We start from the raw sequence: 16,853 nt of genomic DNA on the forward strand, positions 1-16,853 counted from the left end.
TAAAAATGCACAGCTTAATGAAAGCATTTGTAACTCTGGCAAGATAGACAGACACAACTTACAAAGCAAACTCCAGTAAAATGCTGAGGCGCAAGACCAAGACAGCCTAGGATGTTTTGCCCAGATTCCCATCAGTCACAACCACCACTGAGCAAGTGGAGTTGTTTCAAAGGCAGCAGCTTTGTTTCCCCAGTAATCTGTGTTCAGTGGATTAGGAACTCAGACCCTGTTTCCAGAGGGGGAGAGTTTCTACCGAGCCGGGGAGATCTGCGTCAGAGCACAGCCCTGAGGCCAGACACTTCCCTAGATCTGTAGCCGATTGTCCTCCTTTTGCCTTTAGATGTTATTTCCGTACATCTTCTTTTTCATCTGCTCAGTTTCTGCTGAGAATTCCCTATTTCGCTCTCAATGAAAATCAAGGAGATGCGGCGCCCTGGGGGCGAGTGGGGTGGTAATAAATAAATAAATAAATAAATAAATAAATAAATAAATAAATCTGAAATTGGCAGTTTTGATTTTTCTTAAAAGAAAAAAACGGCCTGAATCAACACCCCCCCCCCATTCCCGGGCCCCCGCACATATATATACACACCTCCCCACCTTGCTGGAAGGAAAACCAGTCCCCGAGAGGGCTGCGGAAGGATGAGGGGCCAAGGAGCCCCAGCTCTGCAGAGCCTCTGTCCGGCTGGGGTTGGCGGCTGCGGGGGGCTCCGCAGCCTCGGCGGGAAACGGTGCCTGCGCCCCGAGGGGCTGCACTGACGCGGAGCGCGCACGAGCCTGAGGCTCTGAGGACACGCAGGTGTCGGGGCAGAACTTTGGCACCGGCTGCGTCCCGGCTTCGGGCGAACGTGCCCGAGGCCGGCTCTGGGGGTCGGGCAGGCTGGCAACACCGGGAGCAGCTTGACCGACGGAAGAAAGTGGCCGTCGTGGTGGAGGGAATACTCTGAGCAGCCCTTGAAGGGCGCCACGCTAACCTGGCCTGGCTCTGGCCCCCCGGGGGGGCTGAGGTGTTCCTGGACGTGAACGGGGCCGTCGAGGAGGGAAGGGCGCGGACCACAGGCTGAGCCCGCAGCTTCTTGCTCCGCAGGGCGACGGCCCAGCCTGCGCGGCTCCACCGATGGGCCCGAGTCCACGTGGGTCCCCAGCGAGGCCAGGCGCGCGGGAAGGAATCTGAGCGTTTAATTAACTACCCCCCACCCCAAAACACACTCACACCAGCCGAAGGAAAGGAGACTCAAGCAGGCAACCCCTAAACCGTTTGATCTGAGGAAATTGGCTTTCTCCCCCCCCCCCCCCCCCCCACGTCTTTCAATCCTTCAGGAGTGTTAGTTTAAAAAAAAAAAAAAAAAAAAGGCATAAAATCAGGGGCGGGGCCGAGGAGACGACCCAGCCGCACTTGAGAACCTGGGCTGCGCGGGGGTGACCTTCTAGCAGATAACCCGCCCCCTCAGCCCCGCCAGCCGCGCGCAGAGCCCGCGCTGCCCCGCGGCCGCAGCTCGCCCGCCCGCCTCGCGGGAGGAGCCCGGCCACCACCTCGCCTTCGGGGCCGAGCCCGGGTGCGCGTGGGCGCGCCGAGCGGCCCGGATCCCGGGGCGGCGTCCGCGCTCCGCGTTTTCGCTGCCGCCGGGGCCGGGCGGCCGAGGGCGGGGTGCGCGGCGGCGCGGCGGCGGGGCGCGGAGTCGGGGCGCAGTCCGCTCGCAGCCGGCTGCCAGCGCCGCGTCCCTCCAGCGGCCGCCGCCCGACAGCGCGCCCGGGACGTGCCAGCCCCGCGCCGCCTGGCTCACTTCCCCGAGGGCGCCGCGGCCGGCACGGCGACTTGCCGCGCTCTGGATGGTCCGCGCGCCGCCCGCCCGCGCCCACCCCTGACGCCGCGGCCCCCGCGCGGCCCCCAGGACCGTCCCCCGAGCTCTCCTTCCTCTGCGCGGGGTGAGTGGCCGCCGGGCTCCGGGTGGGCTCTGCGGAGAGAGGGGCTGCGGGCGCGGCGCTGGGGAGCGAGCCCCGCAGGGGCAGGGCCGGGCGCTCCGCTGTCCCCGCGGGGCGCCTGTGACACCTGGACTGGGTCGCTGTGACAGGACAGAAGGGAGAAGGTCGCGGTGGGTGCGGGGGGCCGTGTCGGCGGTGAAAGCAGATGCTGGGCTGCAGCGCCGGGAGGGCTGCGGAGAGGCTGCCCGCACGGCCCCGTTTGCTGCATCACAGCCAAGTCTCCCCTCGCTTCTCTGCTGCGTGGAGCCCCGCGCAGGGGCCCCAGAGTTGGGGCGATGCTGGCGCAGGGGGCCGGGGGCGCGTTGGCCGGCGTCCGCCGCTTAGGGTCGCCTGTCACCCACTGGCTTCGGGAGGGAGGGTGGCGGTGCTCCCCTCGGGCTCGGTCGGGGGAGAGGGCCGGTTGCTCTCCGGCTGGGGCGCAGCGGCTCCCCGCCCCCTGCCGCCCGGGCGCTGGTGTTTCCCGAATGTGGCACGTAGCTGGGGAAGAACGGGAGCGTCTTCCTTCCCGCGAGCAGGGAAAAGTTAAAGAAACTGGGCATGTTAATGATTAGCAGGACCGGGACTCGGGATGCAGCAGAAAGCTGTTACGTTTTCATTGCCCTCTAAGAAAAACAAACGGCGTCGCCGCGGACCGTGGGCAGCGCCGTGTTGTTTGGGGACTTGGGGGAAATTGCCCACAGATTGCCTTCGGGAGGGCGAAGCACTAGGTGTGGGGAGGGGGGGCGGCGGGCCGGCCCCGCACTGAGCTCAACCCCCCCCCCCCCCCCCGCACCCGAGGATTCGGAACCGAGCCAAGCTCGCTGGCTGGCGGGGCTCAAGGCGCAGAGCTGCAGCCAAGGCCGAGGTGAGGAGCGCGCGTGGGAACCTGCGTGCGGGAAGAGCACCTTGCCTCTGCGCAGGAGGGGACGCGCTGGCGCTGTAAAAAGCATGCGTGTGCGCGTGTGCGTGTCTGTCTGTCTGCCTTTCAGGGTGAACTTTAGGAAGGCCAAATTATACTCCCTGAGATGGTCTCTGTGCACGCCGGACAGCTCTGTCTACCTTCTCATTTTAATCAGCGCCTCAGAGGGCTGCGTCTGCAGCTGATGTTATATAATTGATGGGGTTCGCCATCAGGTATTTTTTTAATGGACTTGGGGAGTGAAAGGAACTTCCATCTGTCCCTTCAGACAGGCCCAAGGTGTCGATGGGCAAGGGTTGCTGTGTGCCCTGATCCGGCTCCAGATGTGTGAGCTCAGCTGTTGCCTGTCACTTAGGTGACAACTGGCTTTTCCCCACTAAGCCTTTGCTGTCTCCATTATCCTCAGTGAAGTGTCAGTGTTCAGCCGCCTTCTATTATCAAGAGTGGACTCCAGCCCCTTGGGAGACGGCAGCCTTGTTTGACCATCCCCAACAATGTGTCTGTTTTCAGAGTCTAGGAAGGAAAAAAATAAATAATCCCATGACAGCAAGATAGATACATTTTGAATTAAGCACCAACTTAATCCAAAGATTCTGCTTTAATCAAGACAGCTCTGGAAGGATGATGCAATATTTGTCAGGCCTTTTTCTCTGGAACAATATTTACTCCCACCAGGGGATTTTAAACTTAAACAGCAGCCATTTATCTTGCTGTCTGGTGGGACCCGGTTCAGTTTGCCTCCGATGTGGTCCTAGCCGAGGTGGCTGGGCTTGGCCTGGGACAGAAATCTGTCATTGTAGCCCAGCTGGGGCCTGAAGAAAGCAAAATACAGCACCTGCTGGTACCAGAGGGTTTCTAAATGCCATCAACTGGTGAGTCAGGAAACACAGAAGGAGATATTTTACAAGCTCTTCCAGAAATGTTTATACAAAGGATTTAAAGGTTAACAATGCATGTGCTCTACACATTAAAACTAAAAGGTGCTAGAAATAAGTGGACGTTACCCACAATTAAGAGTTAGCACACTTGATGATGAACTTGAAAATTCTGCTTTAATACATCATGGCTAACAGTAGTGACTCATTTTTGTGAATAAGCCCAGGGGGAGGGGGGGAGGAGAGGAGGGGGGGACTGGCTGGTACATAGAGGTAGTCATATTGATGTAAACTAATGGTTTTCCATCCTTAATTTGGTACCAATTACTGATTTTTCACTCTGTGAGCCTGTTGGTTCGTAGGTTTTTAAAAGAAATGTGATATATTTTACTAAAGTGACAGATTTAATTAGTTCTGCCAGCAAAACCAATGAAACTTTAAAAGTTTATCATGTTTTTATAATCAAGATCCATGGAACCACCGTTTTTTTCTATAATAAAGGAGGCTGTAATGAGTCAGCTTGGGTCATCCAAATAAAGTCTAATATCAGCCAGGGTGGAAAAATTCTTATAGGGTTAATAGCTAAACTATTAAATTAAGACTCAGATGTGGGTAAAAGTCTGGTGGTTCATACTATCCTCTCCTTTTGATAACTGAGAAGAAGAAAGAAAAAGTTAAAATTTGAAGTTTTTTAACTAAGGATTTTAAAATATAAGCTTAAATCTAAGTTTTAAAAAGTGACATTGTAAGATGATTTCTCTAAAATCTTTTGTAATGACTTAATAATAACAAAGAGTTGAGTATTATGAGCAACTGTTCATAATACTCATGGAATGGAACAAGAGTTTTAAAAATTATTTTCCAGTAATTAAGGAACTCTTTTAGTGGAGTTACCTATACCTATAGTTTGGGTTGTCCAACATTATGGGAAACTATCTTCAGGAAAGATTATCATTGCCAGTATTCTAGTTACTGGGTTTAATTTCCTCATTAAAGTCATTTATAAAGAGTAAATTTTTCCTTTTACACAGGAAAGTAACTTTAAAAATAAAAGTGGTTCTCTTTGGGGATAGAAATGTTGACGATGTCACTTAACCAGGATAGAGGCCTTCCTCTTAGAAAAATAGCTCGCTCTTGTGTCCCCTTCATTGTATATAAAATAATATCAATTATTGAGCTCTTATTAATGTGAGAATATTCAACTTGCTTAAATCCAGGTGTAATTATTCCACAATAAAGAGGAGCTAGGAAAGTGAATGAGCTACATTTCTTGGTTGGTTGGTTGGTTGGTGTATCAGTGAACCATTACTGCTTTGTCTTGTGGTCACAGAATAAAACATGACCCTATTTCACACTAATATCTTTAGAAAGTTGGTGTGAGCAAACGAGTTGGGAGAGGAAACTACAATAGTCCGGGTGCCAAGCGGTGCACTGGTGCAGTTCCTCGAAACCTCAGGCAGCACATGGAGCCAGGGCTCCCAAAGTGCCAGGGACTGAGATGACATCAGGGAAATTGCATCAGCTCCCACTTCTGGACTTATCGATAGACACATGTTAAGTGTAGCCCCTCAGCTCCCCCAGTAACCAGTATCCACATGTTGTTTATGGCCCTGCTGCAGTGAAGTCAAGGACATTAACTACATGTGTGTTGGTGAGGCAGCACTTGGGAGCAGTGGAAAAAGCCTGGCCTGGCTTTGCGTAGGGATCCACCTACACCTTCGTTTCCCCCACTCCCCTCTCTGCCGAAGGAGAGACGGTGGGAAGAGACATGCTTTACAAGTTGGAGCACGCTGATGTCATGACACTTCTGGCGCGGAGATACGACAGAATAATCAGATCACTTTCCTGCGTGCCAGAATGACACGATTTTTCCAAGAACCATTCCCAGGCCAGTGGTCCACCAGTGCTGACTCTTTCCAGTTCCTAGGGGGGATCAAACCTCTCCACGAGAATGTAATAATTCTTCCCGAGTCTCGGTTTTGTGCACGTTTTAAACTAAACTCTAAATGCATTTTAGTCACTTTTGAAGGGACCTCTCTCAATAGGAACAAGAATGATTGCCCAGCCTGAACTGATTAGACCCTTTCGGGTTCATTTCCCTATAAAGAGAGATTTTAAATTTCAAATAAAAATGATAACATCAGCAAGGCAGAAGCAAATGTAAACATTTTTGAACTTAGAGCAGCAGCTGTCATTTACCTTTACTTAACTTTGTTCCCACCTGTCCCTAAGTTTGGTCCTAAGTGATCCTAAAATACAACCGACCAATTAAACTGAAGTTGCATTTTTCGCACTGGTAGATCTGGGGTAAACTCTTGGGAGAGATGCCTTTCGTTTCTGGTGGATTACACTCCAAGAGGAAAAAAAACCGAGTTGTGTTATTTCAGTTGTTCTAGCGCTGAAGTCATGTGCTCCTTTCTAAGAGTTTTGTCCCAATTGCTGATTTATAGCACCCACCAGCTTTTACTGTGTGTGTGCTTCTCTCCGTTTCCTTCTTTTGTCTTTGGGTCCCTGGAAAGAAAGATTTGTCAATAATACAGTGAAAATATTGCAGTCAGATGCAGGCCTGTAAGTAGACTCCTCCGTGCAGTGTGCTCTCACTCAGCTGCCCTTCTTTTATCTGAGGCTCAGATCCCACAGCTTGGCAATTATGGTCTTTGACTTCGGTAACAATTCTGTTTGAAATGTTTCCAATTACACACAATATTGGCGGCATGTAGCAGCTGCATGCCAAAAAGCATTTCGAAGTATGTTCCAAGAATCAGGCTGTGATTGCTTTTAATTTAAATAAAGGCTATTTGGTTTCCTGTGAAGTTTTTTATAACCACCTTCACACCACACCCTCCATTTTTGTTACCTTTAAAAAAAAAAAAAAGTCTGATAGAAAGTAGCCACCATGTGATACGGTATTGGCCCCCAGTTTCTAGAATGGCTCTTTGCTTTGAGCAGACAAAACTGAACTGTTCAATAAAGGAAACTTGAAAAAAACATTGTACAGCAGTTTGGATTTCCCCAAAGGAGGAAAGGTTATCTGATAGCATATTATAAGTAGCCAATGTTTTCAAGTTTTTCTCCCTCCTTTTTTAGAGATCTGTCATAATAATTATCTTTATCTTTGTAGATCACTGCAGATTATCTGGTATACTGTCTTTCCTTCAAATTCCTCTGGTTTTCTTTTTGTGAGCCTATGAACATGTGTTTAAAACTCATGAAAGGGTAGAGAGAGGTCAATAAGAATATTCTTAAAATGGGAGATAGGGGGAACCAAACCCCCAAGATTTGCCCCCTTTGTAGGCTTGAAATCCCTGAACACTGAAACCTTTTAAAATGGTCGTGGTTTAAATCTTTTAATAGCTACCAGATATACTTGACTTATTAAATCTGAAAATAAGAAAATATACACTCTCAAGACTTGGAGTGAAGGAATTGGTTACAGGACTGGGGGTTTTCTGTTTCCAGGATGGTTTGTTGGCCCATTTGAAACATAACACCTAGAGCTAGAGGCTATCCAATAGCAAGGTGCTAAGATGGTCCTAATTAAGGTGTTTTCACATAGGCTCTTTCAATCCTGGCAAAAACATTCAATAGAATATAGTGCTTCTTTGGGTTGAACAGTAGTTGACTTGCATAAATGCCAACATCTCTTCTGGCATTTTTGGAACTCCTCCATCGTGTAATAAATAGTGCTGTATAATCCAAATTTGTAAATGCCATGTTTCATGTAGCCCCTGTAGAGACAGCTGAAATTAACCCAGGCTGCAGGGATCATTGAGATCCTGGAGGTTAGGTTACTGCCTAGATCCAAAGAACTACCACTAATGAACCGTAGTGGAGGCCTTTGATCAAATCTAGGAGGAGGTGTGAGGCTGGCCTTAGTATAGCAGTGTACTGTGAAGCAGTGCCCACCAACCACTGCTTAGACATTTCCTTTATCCTTGGAAACTGTCTTTGAATTAAGCAAACCTTCTTAGAGGAAATTTGCTCAGCTCAAGGTAAAATGAGGTTTATGTTGCTTTACCAGCTGAGCACCCCAGCCTGCCAGACACCCGCCCCACACAGGCCCATTGCTATAGTGACAAAACCCACAGTAACTATGGTTGAAATAGAATGTCTATTAAAACCCTTTTCTATATTGGCCAGCTCCTCTGCCCTCATTAAAATGCTGTCTTCTGGATACACACAGACGCTCTCAAGTTCTCTCTCTCTCTCTGTCTCTCGGGCACACACACACACCACTCTTTCTGTCTAATAATAGTAAACTGACTTAAACCATGTTATAATTTCACCAAAGGTATGTATACTTCTTTTTTCGCTTATCTCACTGATAAGCAAATAATATGGTAATCTTCTGAAGAAACTCATAACTCGTTAACTGTAATTCAAATTTCCAACTCTTACATACTTGAATAATTGAAGTTCCTTAGTTAGGATCTGAAAAGGGGCTAGAGAGAGTGGCATTCGTCTTGCTTTACAACATGCCTTCCAAACAATGTAGGGCATGGCTGGATTTTATGCAAGAAGACCGCTTAGTGCTCTAGTGTTGAAATACTTGTTATAATGTGTGTCAAAAGAGACGGCATTTTAAATTCTTCTGTGACTGTGTAATTAATAAGTATGTTCAGTGCTTGAAGTATATGCATATTACATAATTTCTAGCAAGAGATAAAGTGAGGTCTGAAGTGCATTAGAGAGTCACAGATGTTTCTTGTAAGGAAATACATATGCTCCAGAGGAATTTTGAACTGCTTTCCGATGCTTAGCTTTGTTCATTGCGAGGGTCACATGAATAATTTCATTGAGTTGCCGTAGTTCTTATTTACACAAGCCTTGAGAAAGGAGCCCGAGTGATAAATAAGCTGCCCCCCCTCACCTAGCTCTGTAATGCTTTAGCCTTTTATGTTTTTGTGACTGTGGAGGAAGGGAATGAAATATACAGAGAAGATGTTTGTGTTTAACTAACTTAATCATATATGTTCCCTTTGTGGGCCTTCTATAAGCTTAAACAGCTTGGCAGGCTAATGGCCAAAAACACATCCTCCAATGCTGCCAAACGTGTCAAAAGCAGACCAGGCTCTCTGCATATTGAGGTACTGGGAACGGATTTTTTTAACCTTTTGAATTTAAAGGAATAAACCAGAAAAAAATCACACTCTTCGTTTCCCCTCCTTACCCACAGAAACCAAAATTATTATTCACTGCCGTGCCGAAATGAGACATTGATAGGAATAACGATATTTGTGTGGGAGTGTTTTAAACTAGCTTGACTTGGCTGGTTAGGCAGGAAGCAGCCTGGTTACTACGGTATATGACGGCTCTTTCTTTGTTATGTATATGTTTGTGTTGCCTGTAGACGCTGGCTTTTTAACTTTGGTTCCGTAATTTTTGGCCCAGTACTTGTCCATTTATCCTGTTTCTGGTTTGAGCAGAGATTCAAGAATAGACAGTAGTGATGTGGTATAATAAATAGTACAGAAAAAGGCCGTTTTGCTATAGTCTTTTTCTGAAAATCCGAAAACTTGGACTTGAATGTAATAGCTGTGTGATTTCGCGTCGGCCTCTCAGCTTCTCTGGGCCTCGGTTTCCTCATGTATAGAGTGAGGGAATTAGGCTAGATCAGTGCATATTAGCCAAAGGTTTGAATTGTAGACACATATAGAGCTTTTTCAAAATGCAAATAAGCAGAGGCAGTGGGTTTGGGGTGGGGCCTTGCAAATTTAAATTGAAAGAGTTCCTCAGGTAATTTGATGCACTGAAGAGCCACTAAAATAGATAATCTCTAAGATTGCCTTCCAGTCCTAAAATGTTATATGTACTTCTAATCTTATAGGCTGAATGCTCGCCTGCCCTCCTCCCTCCTTCCCTCCCTGCCTTCCTTCCTCCCTCCTTCCTTCCCCTTCTCTCCTTTCTTTCTCTTTAGTTCATTTGTTCATTCATTCATTCATTCATTCTAACAGCTATGTTCATCCCTAATGCTTCTGTTAAAATATTTTAGATAACGACTGGCTGATGTGGCTCAGTGGTTGAGCGTCAACCCATGAACCTGGGGGTCACAGTTCGATTCCTGTCAGGGCACATGCCTGGGTTCCGGGCTCGATCCCCGGTAGGGGCCGTGCAGGAGGCACCCGATGGATGATTTTCTCTCATCATTGATGTTTCTGTCTCTCTCGCCCTCTCCCTTCCTCTCTCTAAAATCAACAAAAACTTATTTTTTAAAAATTATAGATACCATTTTAGCCCAGCTCTAGGAAGATCCTTGTTCTGCTCCTGTGAGCAGATGGTAATTACTGTGAGGGAGGAACTGTGTTTGTTCACCTTTGGGTACCCACCGCCTTACACAATGCCTGACACATAGTAGACACTAACATCTACAAGAGAGCCCCAAAAGCAGGGAACTTTTTGAAAATGTAAAGTTAGTTATGTTTTCTAATAATATGCTCAATATTTTTTTTTGTCAACCTCCAGATACCTTTTAGGTAAAGTGCCTCTGAATTGAAAACAACAGGTATAATTGTTCATCTGGAAAACAACATTAGAAATACATTATTTTTCTTATGTTTCCAGACTTTTGAGATACTCTATGGTTTATTGATTGTATTTTTTTTTTCAGATTAATAGTTGCTTTACATTTGGAGGTACGTTACCTGAAAAGATAGCTAATAGCTAGAGGTTTACAAAAAAAAAAAGATAGTAAGCATATCAAACATATTATATGAAAGTATAATTAATATACTGTTGAAAAATAACTTATCCTACGAAAAACATAGTTTGCTCTATGTTTCCTTACCTTTTGGGCTCCTGAATTTGTTGAATGAATGAATGTCCAGTTTTCTGTTGTCATCTTAAAGTGTGTCCATTTTAGAAATAGACCCAGCCACATCACCATAAAGGTTTTCAAAGCTTATCTGACAAATTTGCAACTTTATTATAATTTTAAGTCTTATTTTTTAATATTTTGAATTGCAATGATAAAGAATTTTCAATAGCTCTTTACTGTTAATGAAAGTTTCTTAATAAGTGTGTGTGTGTTTGTGTGTGTGTGCGCATGAGTGTGATTAAGCCCTTTGTCATTTTCAGCAACACAAAGGCCAATTTCCGTTTTTTGGGGGTTGGTGAGGCAATCTTACACTAGTTAATTATAAATTATTTTTTATAGCCAGCATTTTGTTGATCCTTCTACAGTCAGGATTCAACATCATATCTTTCATGCCATATAAAATGCTTTAAAACAGTTCCTATCCATACCATCCAGAGGATCATTTCCACAGTGCATGTGTAGGTTTTTTTGTTCTAGATAAGTTAGTTCAGAGAGTCTCAATAAAATATAAGCACACTCAGTTTTTCTCATGATAGCTATGATATATCTGAAAGTTTTTATAGAGCATTGAAAAATTCTGTTGCAGTTTTGTAGAAATTAAGAGGGTTTGTTGTCCATTGTGTTTCTCTGATTTTTCTTCTTCAGTCTTTGAAATTTTGGGTTATTTCCTATCTTTATCCCTTATTACCATTACTGTAGAGCATAAAAAGACTAAATAAAAAGAACTTAAACTGGCCCTGGCTTGTGTGGCTCGGTTGAGTGTCGTTCTGTGCACCAAGAGGTCACCGATTTGATTCCCAGTCGGGGCACTGGCCCAGGTTGTTGCAGGTTCAACTGATCAGTGCTTCTGTCTCACACCGATATTTCTCTCTCCCCCACAACTCCCTCTCCCTCTCCCCCTCCCCTTCTCCTTCTCCCTCTCTCCCCCTCTCTTTCCCGTTCCTCTCCCTATCCCTTCCTCTCTCTCAAAAAAAAAAAAAAAAAAAAATTTTTAAAAACAACAACAAAAAGAACTTAAACCAGTCAATATTACTACTGGTTGTGTCCTACATAGTACAAAGTAAAGGAGAAATTTGATACTTATCTAGTTTATTTGATTTTTTGTTGTTGTTGTATGTGCCATTCTTGGAAGGGGGGCGGGTTATTTTTAATTAAAAGAAGAACCTTAAAAACCCACCATTCTAAAACCTGGATAGCTGTCCAGTTTCCTTTTAGCTTCTTCACTGTGCAGGCATGGCCAGTAGCAAAGTCTGTTAGCTTTAAGCATTATTGTTTATCGTGTATGCCCATTGCCAAATCAAATAATCAGGGCCTCAGAGTAGAAATTTCTACCTGACTTATCTACTTATGTTGTTTGCACAAGGTAACTGGAAAATTCTCTCTTTTGGATATGTGAAGAGATACCGTGAGGAATTTTAGTTAGGAAAAAAGATTAAGTCATATATTCAAGGTTTAAGGGTCATTGGAGATAAATCGAGAGCTGGTTCAAGTATTGTATAAAGCCGTATTATTTGTACATTTCACTTCCCTGAAATTTACAGCTGATCTCCCTGTTTGTGCTAGACTTCAAGCTAATGCAAAAGGACACTGTAGGTTTTTCCAGTAGGCTCATGGCTCACTCCAGCCTTTTGGGTCTCTGCTGAAGTCATCTGATATCAGGTAGGCCTTCCCTGTCACCCCATATAAAATAGCACCCCTGCCTTTCCTCAGACACCACACAGCATTCCTGAAACCCTTTAACCTGCTCCTCCATAGCATGTGTTATCTGACAGGTATTTACTTATGTAACTGTCTGTTCCATGAAGAAGTCTGTAAGCCCTCTTGTCTACTGCTTTATCCCTAGTCTTAGAATATGCCTGACACATAGTAGGTGCTTAATAAATGTCTGCAAAATAAATTACTACAGCTATATAGGAATCTAGCTATGCTTCTAATTGGAGCACCCCCTCCCCAATCTAATAATATGTAGTGCTAAGCAAGTTAGAGAGTTTTAAGCTTATATTCTCATTCTTATAACAGGACTATAAATTAGCAGATGGCCACCCTCATTTTAAACAGTAAGCATTTGTGGACCATTTTAATGTTATATGTAAAAATAAAGACAAATAGAAACCGGTATTCTGTTTTTACCTAAGCGAAAATTTCCAGAATAGAGATTTTTGTTGTTGTTTTTGGGGGGAGTTTGTGGGATTTATTTATTTATTTTTTTGCAACGAGAGTAAAGCTTCTGAGCTGTTTCCCCCCTTATCTGAATAAAGCCGGAGAAACATGCTAGAATATGAGGAAAGAGACTGATAAATAAATACCCCTCTCCCTACTCTCCACCACAAAGTGATCAATGAAATGTAATCATATAGCAAACTGATGCCATATTAATAGAAGATAGAATATTTGCAACAGGAAGCTGTGTGACTTTCTAACGTACCCTACACTACTTGGTAACCTTTAAAAAAATAGAGGCAAGATCATAAGACAGCCTTGTGATGTTGCTCTGCATGTTAAAACAGAGTCGAGCCTTTCACTCAAGAAATCCTGAGTTAAAGGCCTGGCCGGGTAGCTCAGTCAGTTAGAGCATTGTCCTGATACACCAAGGCTGTGGGTCCAACCCCTGTCAGGGCACATACAAGAACCAACCAATGAAGGCACGAATCAGTGGAACAACAAATTGATGTCTCTCTCTCTCTCCCTCTCTCTCTCCCTTCCCCTTCCTCTCTCTTTAAAATCAATAACTAAAAAATTGCAGCGAGCTTTCCTATTAAGGAGCTAAGCCCACTTATTAGCCAGAAATTATCATGTTTTTACTCAGAGGTTCTTTATTAAAAATAAGACTAATACCTCTGGAGTACACAAAGCACTTTCAGATTCCTCTCATTTGCCTACACTGCATTTTGTGTGGAGGTCTCACCAAGGTTATCCCCGATTTACTGATGAAGAAGCTGCCTGTCAGTTCAAGTTGCAGCTTCCTAAGGAGTTTTGGTTTGGCAGTTCCTAAATAAACTAACATTTGCTGTTATGTTTTTAGAAAGAAAAAAGAAAAGAAAGAGAGGGAGACCCTGGCTGGTGTGGCTCAATTGGTTGAGCTTTGTCTCCTGCACAGAAAGGTTGCCAGTTTGATTCCCTGTCAGGGCACATGCCCCAGGTTGCAGGCTCCATCCCCAGTAGGGGATGTGCAGGAGGCAACCAATCTCTGTTTCTCTCTCTCTTTCCCTTCCTCTCTCAAGTCAATAAAAACATTTTTTTTTTTTTTTTTAAGAGAGGGGAAATAAGCAAGCCCTTGTAACTGATATAAAACTGTGTAATGATGTTTTATTGTTTTGCAAATATTACTGTGTACGTTTGTTCTAAATTAAATGCTTTTAGATAACCTCGCCTACTAACTGACTTGCATGTATCTTGGATAAGTCATTAAATTTTCTGGACTTTTTACCCACTGCAGGCCCCAGTTTCTTCAGTTATAAAGTGAGGGACTTGATGAATTTTTAGGCTCAATATTTCCTAATTCTAAAATACTCTACTGGATTTGGAGACTATAACTTCAGGGGGATATATAATAAATTGGAGCTGATATTTTTTATTATTAATTATCACTACCTCAGTATCTGACTAGAATTATTTAATGATCTACTCAAAATTATTTATATTACCCAGGTGCAACTTTAAAAAATGGTCTCTTTATTCATGATTTGGTGTGGCCAATTTAAAATTCAACAATAGCTGTATTTTAAAGACTTAAGAGAATATACACTTTCCCTTACCAGAAGTCTGTCTTAATAGGTTACATTACAGTTTAACATGAGGAGCTAAAAAAAAAAATACAGTAATATTAAGAGCAAATTATTAATCTGATGTAGTTACAACAATGGCATACTTATGTTCAGTCTAAAACTTACAAATGTGAGGTCCATGTTTATGCATAGGAAATATGGAAGATTTTTAAAGTAGAACTCAAGTATGTTCACTCACTCATGTAATCAATAGCAATTGTAACTTTGTGTAAAATGTGTGTGTTCATTGACCAAATTGGAATTAATTTGGGGAGCTTTAGAGAGAGTTTGCTGGAAAAGAAAAATACCTCAACGTCCATTTTAGTTACATTCCTAGTATTTTTTTTAAAACTGTAATAATATTCTTATCTCCCCCACTCTCCAAATAAAAGCTGGTGTACATACCCAATAAATGGTGAAACTCTCTCTCTATTATCCTTAAATGCTACATATTGGCATATGTCTCCATACCTACTCGGGTGTTCCAGTTTTTGCAGCACTGTGATTAATTAAATCACTAACTTTCTAGCAAATTCTCAGGACCTTGGATCTTACTCACATTCTAATTGAGTTGAGCCTGAAGCCACAAGCGGCCCACCTTGAAGTATTAGAGCATCTGTCTCACATCTAAGAAGATGGAGTGTGTGAGCGGTTGAGGTGAACACAGCAGTGGGCCGTGGCACATCCCTTGCAGGTTCCTAAGGGACCGAGGTGCTGTTCCAATAGGAAGGACTGTATAAATGTGACATTAATAATCACCAGTTTGAATCTGGGTCACTTCAGCCATGACTCAGAGATCAAACGCTATCAGATGGTAATGAGTGTGTGAAAGTACTGCAGGAAGACATTCCATTCCTTAATGACGCCTCTGTGGGCCTCCTCGGTGACTGTTAGAGGGTGGAATCGAGGTAAAGCTGCACTGCATGCCCCTCAGTCTGGAGGAGAGCCCGCCAGGTTCCAGTTGGCACACTTCTGCAGAGATGCTTTAGGAACCATTCACGGTGGCTTCTGTTGTTGTAGCCGTTTAAGTGGATATTCAGAACCTTTCATCTTCTCTCTCCTTTCCTGACCATTTATTCACTTCAAAGTGATGGCAGCTCTTTGGCATAGTGTCTGCTGTCTTTTCTCTTCCTGCAAAGTAAGGAGAAATTGCACTTAACAAATAAATGCGTGTTAACCATTTCATGTTAAATGTTCCTGGTCTTGTTTCAGTTTGGGGATGTCATTTTCATTTCGACGCGCCTTTATGGAGCCCCTGTGGTTTGCCAGGCCCTGTGTTAGGCTCTGGGAATACAGATGTTAAAGAAAAGAGGTCCATGTCGGGAAAGAGCTCACCGTTTTGTGGGGAAGGAGGCATGTAAGCGCTCACTTGCAAAATATTGTGGTAGAGGCAGGAATAGAGAAATGTACTAGATCTAACAGTGTCACAAAGGCAGAAGTCATTTGATATGTGTGGATTGTTGAGGAAGGCTTCCAAGAGGAGGAGATGATTGAGCTGGGTATTAACTACTGAAAGTAGTTGACCAAGCCCTTAACTTGGAGAATGAATGACCCCGTGTTAGCAGAAAGAAAAGTGCGGGCAAAGGCAGGAAACGTGAGACAAGCATGATGCTCAGTGCATTGCAAGACTTTCTATTTGGCTTTAAGATTAATTATGCTCTTAGTCATGGACTTACTGCCACCTTCATAGAGCTTCAGTTTCAGTCAGAAGGTAGATATGAATTTTGACAACTTTAACTGTGATTCTGTCTTTTTTATGTGGTTGACTTTAAACTTCTGAGTAAGTACTCCCTGTTCTCCCCCTTAAATGTTGCCTCTACCTGGCCAGCCTGCCAGGTATTTACACTTGTGTCCTCTTATTGTTATGGTGACACAAATAAATTTATTTACTCTTCAGTTTCACTGCCAGGTTTCACTTTTGGCCTCAAGTGTTTAGACAACATTGTATAATGAGTGTTATACTTTTATGACATTTGCTTTAGTACTGTAGGAGCTTTCCATGAAAGCTAATGGTTGGAAAAAAGAAGCGTGAATGTCACCAAGTGGCTCCCATATGTGTTTTATTGTGTTGGTGTATCAGTTTTGTTTTTGTGAAAACTTTTGTTAAGCTTAAAAAAACCTTACCAAGCATAAATAGCAGACAATAGAAAATGAACTATTTTCTTCATTCCCTGATTGTTATTTCTTGAACTCCTGTTTTAAAAACTATGATTCAGCTGGAAAAAAAAGCTATAGCAATATAATTTTAAAATATTGTACTTTTAAAAGCAAATCATGTATGTTTGTTTTTCAAAGCTATACTCAGTTTTTCCGTTGGAAGGCTCCCCTGTGGTTCAATATGTGGTTCTTCAATGTGGTGATATTAAAATCGTGATTTAACATCTTTGGGAGTTTCTGCCGTCTAATTGTTCATTGAGCAATCAGTACGTTTTCAGGCAGTCTGGCGTGTGATAAATATTTTGCAGCATATGTGGCTGAACATGCCAATTTCAAAGGGCTTTACAAGCTTTAATTAATTT

The 16,853-nt window shown here is 43.9% G+C and overlaps 1 protein-coding gene across 2 annotated transcripts in view; it reads left to right on the plus strand.

The window, feature by feature from the left end:
• The first annotated feature begins 1,822 nt into the window (after positions 1-1,822).
• PRICKLE1 (prickle planar cell polarity protein 1) overlaps positions 1,823-16,853 on the plus strand; it is a 95,723-nt gene continuing 80,692 nt past the window's right edge. The window contains exon 1 of one of the 2 annotated variants that reach the window (XM_087814715.1): positions 1,823-1,926. The gene's annotated coding sequence lies outside the window, so the exon portion shown is untranslated. The remainder of the gene's footprint in view (positions 1,927-16,853) is intronic. The other variant, XM_087814716.1, reaches the window with a different exon arrangement.

Source organism: Miniopterus natalensis, chromosome 2 (genome assembly GCF_054644295.1).
Source record: "Miniopterus natalensis isolate mMinNat1 chromosome 2, mMinNat1.hap1, whole genome shotgun sequence".
Classification (NCBI taxonomy): Eukaryota; Metazoa; Chordata; class Mammalia; order Chiroptera; family Miniopteridae; genus Miniopterus; species Miniopterus natalensis.